Genomic DNA, 16,077 nt, shown 5'->3' with positions numbered 1-16,077 from the left:
TAGTTCCAGCACAGAGTTTAAGTGGTGGAAACAGCAAATAATCCAACACGGAACTGAAAGAAAAAACAAAGTACCCACAACCAGAGACAAAGTTTGATATTAACTAGTAAAGGTCTCATTCCACCAAAGAACACCTATAACACCTAAGACTGGAAGTCCCCTGCCTGGGCTACCAAGCCAGAAAGTGGGGAGGGCCAGGGGCCTCAGCCATGCACCCTGACACCTGCAACCAGTCCCAAGGGTGATGGCCGGGGCCCTCGGCCACACCCACCTGACATGTGCAACCATCCCAGCAACGACCACCGAGCCACTGCAGGAAGCGCCCTGGGCTCTCCCAAGCCAGGACAGTGGGGGGCCAAGGGCATTGGCCACACCCCCCAACATGTGCAACCAGCCCAGTGACAACCACAAAGCCACAGCAAGAAGGACCCTGGGTTCCCAAGCTGGGGAGGTGGGGGGGGGGCGAGGACTTTTGCCACACCCCCTGACACTTGCACCCAGCTCAGGAATGACCAAGCCACCAGGGAAGTGCCACAGGCCTCAGTCCTGCTCCTCCTCCTTCCTCCTTCTTCCATCACATTTCCTTCCCCTTTCCCCTCACCCCCTCCCTCCCAACTGCTAATAAGATAAAAAAAGAAAAGAAAAAAAGAAAAACTCTCTGCTCTCAAGAGGTTTACTGTGGGGGAAATGGATACATAAACAGGCAGTAACATGTGGATCCTGCAGTGAAAGGAAAGAGGATCAAAGACAGAACTAAAAGAGTAATTAAAAAATATTAGAGAATAGATTCTATCTATGCACATGCTAAGTTTAGGCATCATCTTATAAGTTAATAGGGAGCCAATGAAGACTTTTAAGAAAGAAGGGACATGATCATGTTTTCATTTTTAAAAATAGCACTCTGGACAGCTTTTATAAAGAATGCATGGTGGGGTGTTGGGGGAGCAGTGGGCACAATTGAGGAAGGAAGACCAGTTAGGAGATTATTGCAATACTTTAAATGGGAAGCAATGAAGATTTGTCTGGAACCGTGGTACTGAGAAGAGAATGGGACGGATCCCTGAGATAAGGAATGGAGGGGTCTTGGTAGGACCAAGGAGATGTGGGGGTTGAGGGAGAGGAACAAGTCAAAGAGCTTCCCAAGTTTCTGGCTCCACACCTAGAGAAAGGCTAGTCCACATCCCAGCACCTTTGGAAGGGAGGTTCTGCTGAGCTTTTGCACTCTCATGCCTAAAAATGAGCAGGTTGGAGTAGATACCTCTTGGTTATTTCTGATCTGCCGTCCTGGCAAGCTTGGAGTCACCACCTCACCACAAATCCCCTTGAAGACCCACGGAAACATGAAACTTTTCAGAATCCTGTGGGGTAGAGCTGATTCAACCCATTTCCCTCAGCGCCACTCTGAAGATACACCCCAGTCCAAGCACACAGGCTAGAATAACCCTCTTGATAGGACAACCTCATGAAGCAGAGGAGGCCCATGTGGCTGGGATAATTCATCCCTCACCAGACAAGTTAGGATCCAAACCACATGAGCTCTCCTGGGAAAGAAAATCAATATTCATATAAGATCAACCAGATTACTCAGAGAAAAAAGCATTGCTTCTAGTTAAAACTACTAATAAAACTTCAAGAAAGAGGCAATAAATGTTTTCATCTCCTATAAAAGATTTTAAGATATTTTAATAAAAGATTGCATAGCCCATTTAATCTGTAGTTCACAAAAAGAATATGGATCAGCAAAAGTTAGAATAGAAGACACATACCATAATATTATGTCTCCTGGCTTTGGTGGCATTGTGAGCGGGTAAGTTCATTTTCAACTAGTCTTTGCCTCAATATAAAGACATGCCAATGACTCATTTTAACATTAATGTCTGCAAATTCTTTTTTTTTAATAGGATACATTGGGATTAGAAGAGAAAGGGACATTAATTCTTTCTACATACTTCCATACTTTCTTTCATTTAATTCTCACCCAAATCCTAAGTGATTGGTTGAATACACTGATTTTTAATGAGAAAGTGAAAAATTAGAGAGGTTTTTTTTTTTGTTTGTTTGTTTTTTGGGGTTTTTTTGTCTTTTTCGTGACCGGCACTCAGCCAGTGAGTGCACTGGCCATTCCTATATAGGATCCGAACCCACGGCGGGAGCGTCGCTGCACTCTCCCGAGTGCGTCACCGGCTCGGCCCTAGAGAGGTTAATTAACTTAGAAATGGAGCTGATATTCCCTTCCAAAGGACCGCAGGTATTTATCGCTCTCTCTCTCTCTCTCTCTAAAATAGGTATTTAAAGTTCCTTATGTCCAACATGCTGGTTAAATGTAGTGTCCCTTCAGATTACTGGACAATTGACTTTTCATAGAATTAAAAATTTTTAATAAATTTTAACTATTTTGATTCCACTATTCCTTTTCTTCAAATAGCAGTCTATATGACAGGTAGAGAATCTGTCATCGATGTATTATGGGCAGGAAACTGAGGCACTGGCAGGAGATTTGATCAAGGTTGTAAACTACATCAGTGATCATTTTTGACTGGAACTTGGAAATCCATATAGCCAAGCTAGGGCTCTTTCCACTATACCTGCACATTTCAGATTCGGGTAGAAGAAGAAAACATCACATGGAACAAAATGATGGCATTGGATGGACCTGTGTTCTTGCCTGATAAATAAAATCCTTCTGAGGTGCTGGCAAGTGACCTCTCCCATTTGAATATTTATATAATAAAATAATAAAGTTTTCCCCAAAATTAAGGGTTTTGGCTCTTCCTGTTCAGAAGGAGATTGGAAACTGATATAAAAAATAATAATGAAGGAGGGCCACAGTCCCTTCTGCCCAGAAGCAGGCAAGAGAGCATGGCTAGGGTCCTAGGCAAGGAGCTGAGGGCACTGGAGGCCCCTTCCCCCAGAAGCAGGCAACAGAGCACACTGAAAACACTACTTTTGCACGGGTGGCCCACAACAGCCATCACCACAACCACAGCTGTTGAAAAAGCAGCTTGATGTTGCAGCAGCAGCCACTGCCACCATGCAGGCAGCCTGCCAGACCCTGACTGCATTGACACAGGAAGAGTCATCAGTGGAGACTGGAAAAAGAAGAGGACATCTCTCTCCTCAAAGCCTACTCCAGAGTAATAGAAGAAGCAACTGCTCTACCAGATGACCTGACATCAACATAGAGATACTAGAAAAACAAAAACCCAAGAAAATATGACACCACCAAAAGAATGCAGTAATTCTCAAATACCAGACCCTGTAGAACAGTAAATCCTTGAAATGACTGAGAAGGAATTCCAATCTTAAGGAAATTCACTGAGATACAAGAAGACTCAGTTAGACAATATAATGAAATGAGAAAAAAAATCCAGGATATGAAGGAGGAAATTTACAAAGAGATTAATACCTTAAAAAAGAATGTAGCAGGACTCATGAACTGTACGATTCACTCAACAAAATAAAAAACACAACCGATAGATTAAGCAGCAGACTAGAACAAACAGAAGAAAAATATCTAATCTTGAAGATAAGTCTTTTCAAAATAACCCAGGTGGACAAAAAAAAAGGAAAAAAGAATTTTAAGAAATGAAGCAAATCTAAGACAGCTAGCAGACAACCTGAAGCACACAAACATTTGAATCATGGGTGTTCCAGAAGGGGAGAAGAAAGGCAAAGGCATAGAAAACCTAAGCAACAAAATAATAACAGAAAACTTCCCAGATATAGGGAGAGACATGGACCTTCAAATCCAGGAGGCTCAAAGATCCCCAAGCAGATTCAACCCAAAAATATCCTCTCCAAGACACATTATAGTCAAACTGGCAAAGCTCAAAGTCAAAAACAGAATCTTAAAAGAAGCAAGAGAAAGGTGTCAAGTCATCTATAAGAGAGCACCCACCAAACTAGCAACAGACTTCTCAGCACTTCTCAACAAAAATTCTACAGACCAGAAGACAATGGGATGATATATTCAAAATACTAAAAAGAAAAAAAAACTTCCAGTTAAGAATACTATGCCCAGCAAGGCTATCCATCAGAAATGAGGGAAAAGTTGTGTATTTTCCAGACAAACAAAAGCTGTGGGAGTTTACCACCACACAATCAGACCTACAAGAAATCCTCAAGGGAGTCCTGCATGTGGAATCTGAAAAATGATCATCACTACCATGAATACACAGAAAAGAACAAAACCCACTGGTAGAATAAAAATGCAAACGAGAAAGAGAAACTAAATCTTACCACCACAAAAAGCCATAGTGACAATGCAATAACGTCCCTACTTTATTTCTGATTTTAGTAATTTCAGTCTTCTCTCTTTATTCTTGGTCGGTCTAGATAAAGGTTTGCAAATTTTGTTGATCTTTTTAAAGAATCAACTTCTGGTTTTGTTGATTTTTTCTATTGTTTTTTAATTCCCTATTTCATATATTGGTGTTGTAATCTTTGTTATTTCTTATTTTTGCTTTTGGTTTAGTTTGCTCTACGTTTTCTATTTTCTTGAGAGAGAAGTTTACGTTACTGATTTGAGTATTTTGAAAAATTTTTAATATAGATGTTTACAAGTATACATTTTCCTCTAAGCACTGTGTAAGCCCTGCATCCTGTAAATTTTGATATGTTGTGCTTTGATCTTTATCTCAAAGTACTCTCTAATTTCCCTGTGATTTTTCTTTTTATCCATTGTTTATTTAGGAGAGTGTTTTAATTTCCACACATTTGTGAGTTTTCTAAATTTCCTTCTGTTATTGTTGTAAGACAACATATTTTCTATGATCTTAGTCTTTCCATTGACAGATGACTGGATAAAGAAAATGTGGTATATCTACACAATGGAATACTACTCAGCCATAAAAAAGAATGAAATTCTGCCATTTGCAACAACATGGATGAGTCTGGAGAAAATTATGTTAAGTGAAATAAGCCAGACACAGAAACAGAAATACCACATGTTTTCACTTATAACTGGCTGCTAGGAAGGAAGGTCGGGGTGGGGAGGGAGAAAAGAAGGAAGGAAGGAAGGAAAGAAAGAAAGAAAAGACCACAACGATATGTTGAACTTTCAGAAGAGGCGAACAAACCTAAGGATACTAGAGATGGGGGTCGGGGGCAGGTTTGGGAAGTGACAGGTCGGGTAAAGGGCATAAAGAAATATCTATCACAATGTGTAAAAATGAATATACTAATAATAAATTTAAATTTTTTTTAAAAAAAGGAAAAATTTAAACAACCAAAAAAAGTTCATGGAAAGATTTCCATTATCTTTCAATTCTATTTTTCCACAAACTTTTTGAAGTGCCGTTGTGTTTACATTCTGTTTTATGGATTTTTTTAATGCAATTTATATTGCTAAACTCAGATATTTAATTTTTGTTCTTGATTTCTTTTTATTAAGTGGACTGGTTGATTTGCTTTGAAATTAATTTGCCTTTGAAAAGTTTATTTATCTTCCTCTGTTGAAATTAATTTGATATTTGCATGTTTTTGGAAGACTTTAGAAAGCTATTTCTAATAATTGTAGAGATTATAAAATAAAATATATAAATTTTAATAAGTTTTACATCTCCGGTTTCTGTGAAAATTAGAAGCCCTACCTTCTACATAGTATTTTGTTATTCATCTGTTACTCAGTTTATGTTTGTTATTTGAAAAAATAAATATGCATATCCTTGTTATGTTTTTTAAAAAAAAGAAATGTGGGTCAGATAGAGTGTTGAATTTCATTTATAGTAAGTTCTGCATCTAGTGAAATTTGATCATCTCTGTTTTTATAATGTTTAATTAAGTGATAAAATGCATCAAAAGATTTAAAGTTTAAAAATTCTTGCATTCTTGGGATACTTAACTGGGTCAAGATATTTAATTTGTTTATAGCACATTGGTGGGTATAGCATACTAACATTTTTCTCAGGTAATTATTATCTAATTACTTAAAAGTGATTTTCCTGTAATGCTTTTTTCTTATTTGTTTCCTAACTGGCTTTAGGATCAATGTTATTCATGCCTAATCAAATGAGTTAGTTAGCTTTCCCTAAAAATAAATAAATAAATATGTGGGACTTAAAAAATAATAATGAAGGCTTTGAATATTTGTATCAACACGGATAAAAATTTTGTACTCTTTATCACCTTTCTAACATTAGAGCTTTTGTTTCATGGTCCCTATTTTGACAGCAGAGAGGATATAGCTTCCAAATGGCTAATTCTTCTGGAACAAGAAACTCAAAGAATTTGCAATTTGGATGATATCTTAGGCTCTGAAGGAGGTGAATTTTGCAGATTTTATAGCATTGCATATAACTTTTAATTTCTATATCATTTCCAACTTACAGAAAAATTTAAGAATAGTATGAGGAAATTTTTACTACTGCACATTTGGTATATCATTTCTCTCTCTCTCTCTCTCTCTCTCCCCCCTTCACATACACACACACACACATACACACACACACACACACACACACACACACACGCATGCACAATATTTTTTCCTGAACCATTTTAGAGTAATTTGAAGCTATTTCATCCCTTCATCCCTAAATACTTCAGTGTGTATTTCCTAAAAAGAACAAGGACATTTTCTTATATAACCACAATGTTATTATCAAAATTAGAAAATGTAACATCAACACAATACAATGCAGTCCCTATTCAATTTTTTTTTTTTGGCAGGTGGCCAGTACAGGGATCCAAACCCATGATGTTGGTGTTATAAGGCTGTGCTCTAACCAACCATGTTCAGCCTCTTGTTCATTTTTTAAAGATAATTTATTATACATATATGTGGGGTACAAAGTAGAATTTCAATAGTTGTGTACAACGTGTGATGGTCAGATCAGGATAGTTGACTTATTCATCATTACAATATGTAATCATTCTTTGTGTCCATTAACCAATTTCTCGTTGTAGCCTTCCCCCTTCCCTGTCCCTCCCCTTTTCCACCTCTAGTAAGAGTTCTTTTCTCTTCTTCTAAAATTTCAGCATATTATTATGATTGTTGTTTCTTTCTTTTTCTCTCTTTATTGCTTATTTATGCATTCAAGCCCCCAGTTATGAGGACATGCAGTATTTCTCTTTCTGCGCCTGGGTCGTTTCACTTAGCATAATTTTCTCCAGGCTCATCCATGTTCTAGCCTCCTATTTAAATTTTAACAACTGTTCCAATAATCTTTACAGCTTCTCCCCTTCCCCGCAGGATCCAGTCCAAGACTATACACTGCATTTAGTTATCCAGTTAAGTCTCCTTTGGTCTGAAACAGTTCCTCAGTCTTTCTTTATCTTTCTAGACCTTGACCTTTTTGAAGAGGACAGTCTAGTTATTTTGTAGGAAGTTCCACAATTTGAGTTTGTCTGACGTTTTCAATTAGATTCAAGTTGTGGATTTTTGGCAGAAATATCACTGATGTGTGTTAAAGAAAAAATTAGTCAATGATACTTGTTTAAGCATGGTAAGAAAGACTTTATTCAGGACCATCAAGCTAGGCATAGGGACCACTGCAACAGAGTCTTGCAGTTGGGGAGAGAGTTGGACTCAAGTCCAAATACAGGATGGACAAGTGGAAATTTATAGCCAAGGAGCAGTGTGGGGGTCAGTGGATGGAAAATGACTAAGAGGAAGCATCAGGGATAAGGAGGATTCTGGCTAAATAGACCAACAGGATACTAGCTGAAGACAAGCCAGGTTGATCAGACATCATGTGGGGACGGTGGAGCACGAGGAACCCGGTCAGATACCGCCAGTGATTGAGGACAATTGAGGATGAGGGATCTTGCTAAACTGACTTAGCAGGGTTCTTTGCTAAAACTGGATTTTACAAGAAGTTCACAGATGGGCCTAGCAGAAGACTCAGAAGGCTGGCTAAAGTTTGGCCAAGCAAAGAATCTTTGTCAAGTGATAAAGTATCCTTTTCAGTATACAATAGTGGGCAAAGTGGGAGAAGGACATATAATGTTGTTTCGTCCCCACATTGGTGATGTTAGCTTTGCTCATCTGGTTAAGGTGGTAGCTGCCTTGTATCTCCACTGCGAATTTCTGTTTTCCCCTCTGTAAATGTAAGTAATACCTAGGGCCATGGCATGTATGCATATTGCTCATCATCAAACTTCACCCATAGTTTTAGCATCCACTGGTGATTTTATAACTGCATCGTACCTTCTATAATTAATACATATACTATAAATATATTGCATATATATATTCTGCTGTAAAGTACAGCTTTCCCTTACCTCTATTCATCTATTTATTCATTCATTTATATTGGCATGGAATCACAGATTTTTGTTTTATTCAATAGGCTACAATCTATCACCATCTTTATGTATTTTGATGCTTGAATTGGCTCAGATTTGGCCATTGTGAATCCCATTAAGCGAGGTACTGTCAGCATTGTAACATGAGTGTCTTGCAAGCAGTTAAGTTGGGTAAAGAAAGATACTGTCTTGTACATATATTAGGCCACCCAGTATTATGGCTCATTTTTCTTAAGTAAGGCTTTCACTGAGAAAGGCTTTCACATGCGATCTTCGTTTTCTACCAATAGAATGTATTGGTCCTTGCCTTCCTTTCCAGATCAGAATCCACAATAGCTCTCCTTACTTAACAACTTAATGTTAGCATTAAAGGACAGCTGCAGGTTAGAAGCAAATGAAAGTACTTCAGGGTGCTTGGATCACCAGTTCCTGACCCTTTAGAGAGATGTGCATATCTACCTTCAAGAGACTATTATTGAGATTGAGTTATAGAGTTTATAGGATGCCCATTTAGGTAACAATTACTGGGAGCAGGGGCAGAATATGATTGGGACAGGCACATGCAAGACTTCCAGGGCAGTGGACCATGTTCTATTTCTTGTGGGTAATGATTATGAGTGCCTTGTAATAATTTATTAAACTTGGGCTGGCCAGTTAGCTCAGTTGGTTAGAGCACAGCCTTGTAACACCAAGCTCAAGGATGCAGATCCCCATACCAGGCCAGCCACCAGAAAAAAGAAAAAAAATTTATTAAACTGTACATTTGTTTTGTGTGATTTACTGTACCCTTTTTTAAAAAAACAATAAAAGATTTTAAGAATTTATTAAGAAACGTGTTCTGAATCCCTTCAGCTGATTACACAGGACTACATTCTCCTGGAACAAATCCAAGAACTTTCTCTCCAGGGTTGACTTATCTCCTGACAAAGCCTTTTGACTTGCCTTTGATGAACTGACACAATCCCAGTCACATCATCTTTAACCTTTTCAAGTATAAGCTGGAAAGTCTTTCTCCAAGAAGATGCTCTACCTAGTAATTTCAACCGGACCATACTCTAGAATTATGAGTAGAGACAGTCGAGGGTCCTTAGCTGGCTTGTTAGACTTTCATTCCCTCACCTTGATGAATCCATGACACTTTCTTGTTAGGAGTACTAGGCTTTAAAGCTTTAATTTGATTTCAGCATGAGAATTATCCTCCTCCTGGGTGACCTTGCTTTGTTTTGTGTGGAATATAACGTTTTGCACATTATTTATATGTTCAGAGACTAAGCTTCAGACATACCCTGAATCCCAATTTCCTATTTTCAAGTCACTAAATTTTTACCAATTTCAAATTTTTCTCCTACTTTTTTCTTACTTCAAGAACTTTTCAGCCATTTCTTACAGGGTTTGACTCTGAATTTTCCAAGTAAACTCCAAAATGGTTGAACAATATGATAGAAACTCATAACTTAACTTTGACTTTGAATTTTGATTCTAATATTCTAGAGTTACTTTCACCTATTTAAATTTTTTCCATATTTTCTGGTTGCAGTTACTCCTTTTGCTAGAATTATTCGGTGAGTTTATTTTTCTTTTGATCGTGTTCCTATTTTTATTGTTTGAGAGAGCTTGCATGTGGATGACTTGTTTGTTCCTGTAAATTAATTACCACACTTCTTCTTGTACTATTCCATGAAAACTTATAACTTGGATCTCAGCCAAAATTTCGAATCTGGTTTTTCCACCTACATCAACTTCTTTATAGGAGCGTTTTTTCCCTTTCTTATGTCTTTGAGTCCAATTCACCCCCAAAATAGATTTGTATAATCTAATCCTGACACTCTCTTGGTAAATCAGTGTCCCATAGCACCCACAACCTCTAGATGGGGGTACTTCTCCTACAGGTCATGGTATGCCAGGTACTGCAATTGTACCAGTGCTAGTGCCAGACAGCTTGGGTTTTAAGTCATTGGGTTTGTTACAAAATTATCGAATGATTCTTTACTATTTTATGAGAATGACTTTCAGAATTTATTTGGAGTTAACCTGGGTCTCATTCTTCATGAACACATTCTTCAAATGTCTTAAAGGTGTGGCAAGATAAGCAACATCTTTATCTGTACAGTGAGTGTTTAATTCTTGCCCTTTTATACAGTTGTGATTTTTTCACCTGGTTCAGTGGTATCAATGCCACATCATTAATGCACTTCATTTTCCCCAGAAATTACTGGAAAAGTATCAGGCCTGATGTGACTGCCTCACAAACTCCCTTCTGAGTATGAAGGGATGGGGCGAGGGAGGGGCGTGTAGGTGGCACAGAAGCAAGACATACAACGTCTTTGGAATGACATTATATTAGCTTCCACAGCAGTCACAGGTTTCACTGATAATCTACAAAATAAAATGAAAGAAATGCATTTTAAAGATCACTCTTGTTGAGTCTGGCTGAGTGAATCACTTAGGGGACCACTGTTAAAAATACAGAAGTTCCAGGAAGATTGCAGTTCCAAGGCAAAGATGAGTTCAGTTATAGACACAATGAGTTTGAAATAAGCAGAGCATCCAATTGGAGAATTTCAATCAGCATTTGAAGATGAGGAATTGAAGTAAGGTGCAGAGATATTGACAGTACCTCAAGTCTTGAAAATAGACACTCTCTGACAAAAACAAACAGTAAAATGAGACCAACAGATGGTCAATGATTTGGCCACGCTTAGGAAATAGGAAGAAGAATCAGTGAAGGACACAGAAGGAACAACCCAAAAGGCAGGTGGAGAACCAGGGGATGTCAGTGTCAAAGGAAGTCAGAGGAAAAGCTAGTTTGTGTCGAAAGGGGTAGGCACTCAGATCAGGTGTTAGAAGAGAAATCAAGATGAACAAAAACTGAAAAACCATCATTGGCAGCTCTTGATAATTATACTCTAAAAGGTACCCTAAGATTTTTAAATAAATGTTTTACTCTTTTGTATGAGGCTTATTACATTCCCATCTTCTGAAATGATATTCTTTGCCATCTATGATTAGGAATCACTTTGAATAAAGACAGAAAAATCATCATCAGTGAGGGAACAGAATATAGGGGATCACGTATACAACTAAATGAGCTTCTAAGAGAAATTCAACTCCTACTGAAACTCCAAACCTATTCATTCATTTGACAACTATTCTTTGAGGGCCCACTTTGTGCCAGGTGCTGGCCTAGCCAATGGCACACTGGCGAGTTGACTTAGTTCCTGCCCCCCTTGAAGCTTAATACTACATCATTTACATACTGCCAAGAAGGGAGGGGAACTGGAGAGGTTATGCATCATTCTAGATGAGCATTTAGAGCCCTTGCATACAAATGACACAGGCAAATTTTGTAAAACAAACAAAAATCCATTTATTATTTCAATAATTATATCAATTGCTCATAGAAAATCCAGTTTTGTTGTTTATTCAAATACAAAGTGACTAGGCACTTTTGAAGTTTTAGTCTCAATTGACAATGCCTTAAACATAGTTTTCTTAATCTGATCTGTATAAACCTTATGGAAAATAAATGTTAATAACATTCTGTGGGGGTAGGTTGAACTAGGAAAGAAATGTGTTGTTGTTGGTGGTGGTGGCTGGCCGGTGTGGGGATACAAACCCTCTGACCTTACTGTTGTAACACTGCACTCTAACCAACTGAGCCAACCAGCCAGCCAAATATTTCTGTTGTGGTTGTTGCTGGAGGGTTTTTTGGGTGTGTTTTTTGTTTTGTTTTGTTTTTTTGTTTTTTAGGAAATAAATATGAAGAAAAGAGAAGAATGAATCCCTGCAGAGTCCTGAGATGGTGAGAGCATGACAAACTCTCGACATCAATTAGTGGAATTTCCCCGTGTAAACTAAAGTTACAGAAAAGCAGTATACAGACTTAGTTCTATGCAAAATTTATAACCTTAGAATTTATGCTGACAGTTTGTGGCATTAGAAAGTAATTTGTTTTCTGGGCCTACAATTTTCTATAAATAAGGTTAACCTTATACCAGGTGTATTATTTACCTTATGCCACTTGCTGGCATAGGCAATTTTTCGTTTGTAAAAGACTTTCTATGAGGTTCACTATTGCAAGCTGTTTTTTACAACTTCCTTTCTTCCACTTCTGAACGCACAGACTCTCCCAAATGTTAAACTGGGTTTGGTGTCACTGTCATTTCTTTAAGAACTCTGAGCAGTGGAGTCAAAAGAATGGCAGGGCCGTCTGTGGCAGTTTATAAAGCAGGGTCATTTCTTAAGTCAAGAGTTCTTGATTTTGTAGCTGCCAGCATATTTGCCCTAGTTTTCAGGCAACACCATGATATTTTCCCCAGAATCTCCTTGGTAAAATGTACGTGTGCCTTCAAAGTCACTCTGAATATGAAAACCTTAATGATAAAGGCCATTAATCACACACATGAGGAAATATGCTACAACAATATTGTCACAGCTGCAGCAAGAAGATGAAGTGAGCTAATGTTCTTCAGTGTTGTTCGTGATAACACAGATAAAGAGTTCAAATGGATGATGCAGAAACTGTCCCATTGCATCTAAACCTCTGCTTTCCCCAGCATCCCTCTCCAACCTCCCCCTGTCCCACACATCAGTTTTCTCTCTTGTTTCTTTCTTTTCTTTTTTTTTTTTTTGGCAGCTGGCCAGTGCAGGGAACCAAACTCTTGACCTTGGTGTTACAAGGCCACGCTCTAATTAACTAAGCTAACTGGCCAGATCGCTTGTTTCTTTCTTTCTAGAGATTAAGTATTACAGACAAGCTTGACTGGGCTGAGTCAGTCATTGTGAATCCAGATTCCAAGGTAACTTCCAAAAAACATACAGACCAGGGGCAACGACCAGAACCTAAGGGTTAATGAGTTGGCATTTTCCAAAGTCTGAAGTTCTAGGTATTTTTCCAAATGCTGCATAAAGGCTTCTGTTGCAACCATGCAGGCAGCTGCACAGCCTGCCAGGCAGCTGCGGTCAGCACCTTTGGGTGAAATGGGCCCTCCTTGGTTTCTGACCAGGTGCTAGCCCTTGAGGGAAATTCAGCCTCTCTGAGGGTGGTCTCAGGACCCCAGACTCCTTCTAATCAATTCTGCCTCCCCTTCTGCCTATTCTCCCTTCCTAAGCTTGTCTGCTGGCCCTACCTATACGGACACTGACAGTAACTATGTTTTCGGAAGGTAAGAGCATGGTGGAAATTATAGGGTAATTATCTTCTTTTTTTTTTGATAAATGATATCATGAAAAGGAGGCCTTACAAATACCTTGATTTAGCACAGCCCTTGCTCAAATTGAAAAAAAAGAGAGAAAGCCTTTTATAATGCTGTGTATTGCAATAATGAACTTCCAAAATAGCTCAAGTGTTGTTCAAGCAGTAGGCATTTCCCATGAATGTTCTTTGACTCCAGGGGCCAGATTAGCACCCACAAATACTTTTGGCTCTGGAGGCTTATATCCACATAGAAGAAAAAAAGTTACTACATCTGGGGGTGACAGGGAGGGGGACAACTTAATAGAACCATCATTTATATTTAGAATGTATATTTACCCCACAGGCAAACCAGAGGACAGAAGTCATCTAAGGATGTGCCCAAGATAGAAGCCATTCTGTTGCCAAGTTCTTGTGACTCAGTCTCAATATCTGGGGATAAGAGACATGAAATCATTCAGTATCATTTTGAAATTGACCCAGAGCTATGTGAGCTATTCCACATCTTTCTTGCCCTTTCGTTATAGTTTGGATACACAGTAATAATAACTGTAGCTAACATTTATTAACCTAACATAAGCACTGCCCTAGATTCTTTACTTGATTACTTGTTTTATGCTTGCAATAACCTTGTGGTGTAGGTACTTTATTTCATAAATAAACTGAGGCACGGAGGTACCTGGGTCACATTGATGGTATTCTGGTCATCTTTTGTAGCGTATTAAATTATCTCAAAACTTAGTGGTTTAAAACAACAACAATCACTTTAAAGTTACCTCCCATAGTTCTGGAGGTTGACTGGCCTCAGCTAAGTAATTGTCTGTGAGTGATACTCACTTGGGGCCTTCCGTGAAGTTGCAGCTAGATGGTGGCGGTGGCTGCAGTCTTTTTTTTTTTTTTTTTTGGCAGCTGACCAGTACAGGGATCGAACCCTAGACCTTGGTGTTATCAACACCATGTTTTAACCAGTTGAGCTAACAGCCAGCCCCTATGGATTCATCTTGAATGTCTCCTCCCTCGTGTGTCTGTTGGCTGGGACCCCAGATGGGACAGTCATCCAGAACCTCACCCATGGCCCCCCCACAGTACTGAGGCTAGGCTCCAAAAGGAAGCCTCCCAAGAAGACAGGTAAAAGTTGCTTTGCCTCTTTTTTTATAACTTTTTATTGTGAATTAATTATAGACCAACATGAAGTTGTAAATACAGTAATAGAGTCCAATGATCCCTTCACTCAGCTTCCCCCAATGGTGAGATCTTTTATAACTGTAGAAGAGTTATCAGAACCAGGAAATTGACATTTGCACAGTACAATTAACTAGCCTACAGAATTTATTCTGTTTTGCCAGTTTTTGCATGCACTCATTTGTGTGTGTGTGTATGTGTGTGTCCCACAAAAGGATTTCCTCGTGGTACCCCTTTAAAGACCCACCCACCCCTATACCGGTCCCCTGGTTACCAGTGAGCTGTTTTCCATCTCTATCATTTTGTCATTTCAAGACAAGTGTTGTATAAATGGAGCCATACAGTATGTAACCTTTTGAGAATGGCTTTTTTTCACTAAGCACAATGCCTTTGAGATCCATCCAACTACATATGTATCAGTAGTTTGTTCCTTTTATTGCTGAGTAATAATGTTCCATGTATCCCCTTTTAAGACCTAGCCTTGGAAGTCACACAGTTTTACTTCTACTATAATTACAGGCCTGTCTGGATTCAAGGGAAGGGAACACAACCCCCTGCCCTACCTTGGTGAAAGCAGTGACCATGTCATTTTGTAAGAAGAGTACCAAGAAAACTGTTGAGTCATCTTGGAAAATATCATCTGCCACAGGTGGCAAGTGGCAAAGGTGAGACTCAAACCCAACTAGTTTGACTCGAGAGCCCATATTGCCAGAGTGACAACTTATGCATTCTTCCTACCACGATGGGAATGAAATCATTGCAAACTTAATCAAGGAATAGGTCTAAAAACATATGTTAAATATATAGCATTAATTTCATTTAAGTTAAAGAATTTGAAGACAAATAGGAAAGGCATGGCAAAAATAAGAATCCTGCATGTTCCTTGGGAAAAAGTGATGATAAGAAGTTTTTTAAAAATGATTATAAGAGCAGCCTGGAAGTAAAAAGATGTAATTCCTTTCTCATCCTACAGAACTTCCTGTTTACTAGAAGTACTCCATGAATGTTGACCTAGGAAAATCTCCATAATCAGTATTAGAACCACACTTTAATCTTACAGATTTTCTGCTAGGTGGATTATCTAGCAGAAATAAGTGGGATAGCTTACTCAGAGGGAAAAAAAAATCCTGGAACCACAGCCTTTCTACAACCACTAATTAGTTAATCCTGTCCACCCTGTCCATCACCAGCCCATGGGCACCTTTGTGTGAATTAGAAGAAGACAGCCCTTTCTCTGGGCAGGTGCAGCCTGGCACCAGATCTCATGGCTTGGCTTTTGTTGCCCTCACTGGTGCTCAACCCACACAACAATCCTGGCAGCTTTCCACTCAACCTTTTTTCCCACTGGTTCCATAAACACTTGAGCACCTACCATAAGCCAAGAACTATGCTGGGTGCTAGAACTACAAGTGCATTCACACCGCCCTCCAGGACCTTATAGACTGCAGGAGGAG

This window comes from Cynocephalus volans, chromosome 1 (genome assembly GCF_027409185.1).
Source record: "Cynocephalus volans isolate mCynVol1 chromosome 1, mCynVol1.pri, whole genome shotgun sequence".
In the NCBI taxonomy this organism is placed as follows: domain Eukaryota; kingdom Metazoa; phylum Chordata; class Mammalia; order Dermoptera; family Cynocephalidae; genus Cynocephalus; species Cynocephalus volans.
Note: the sequence above shows the minus strand (reverse complement) of the source record.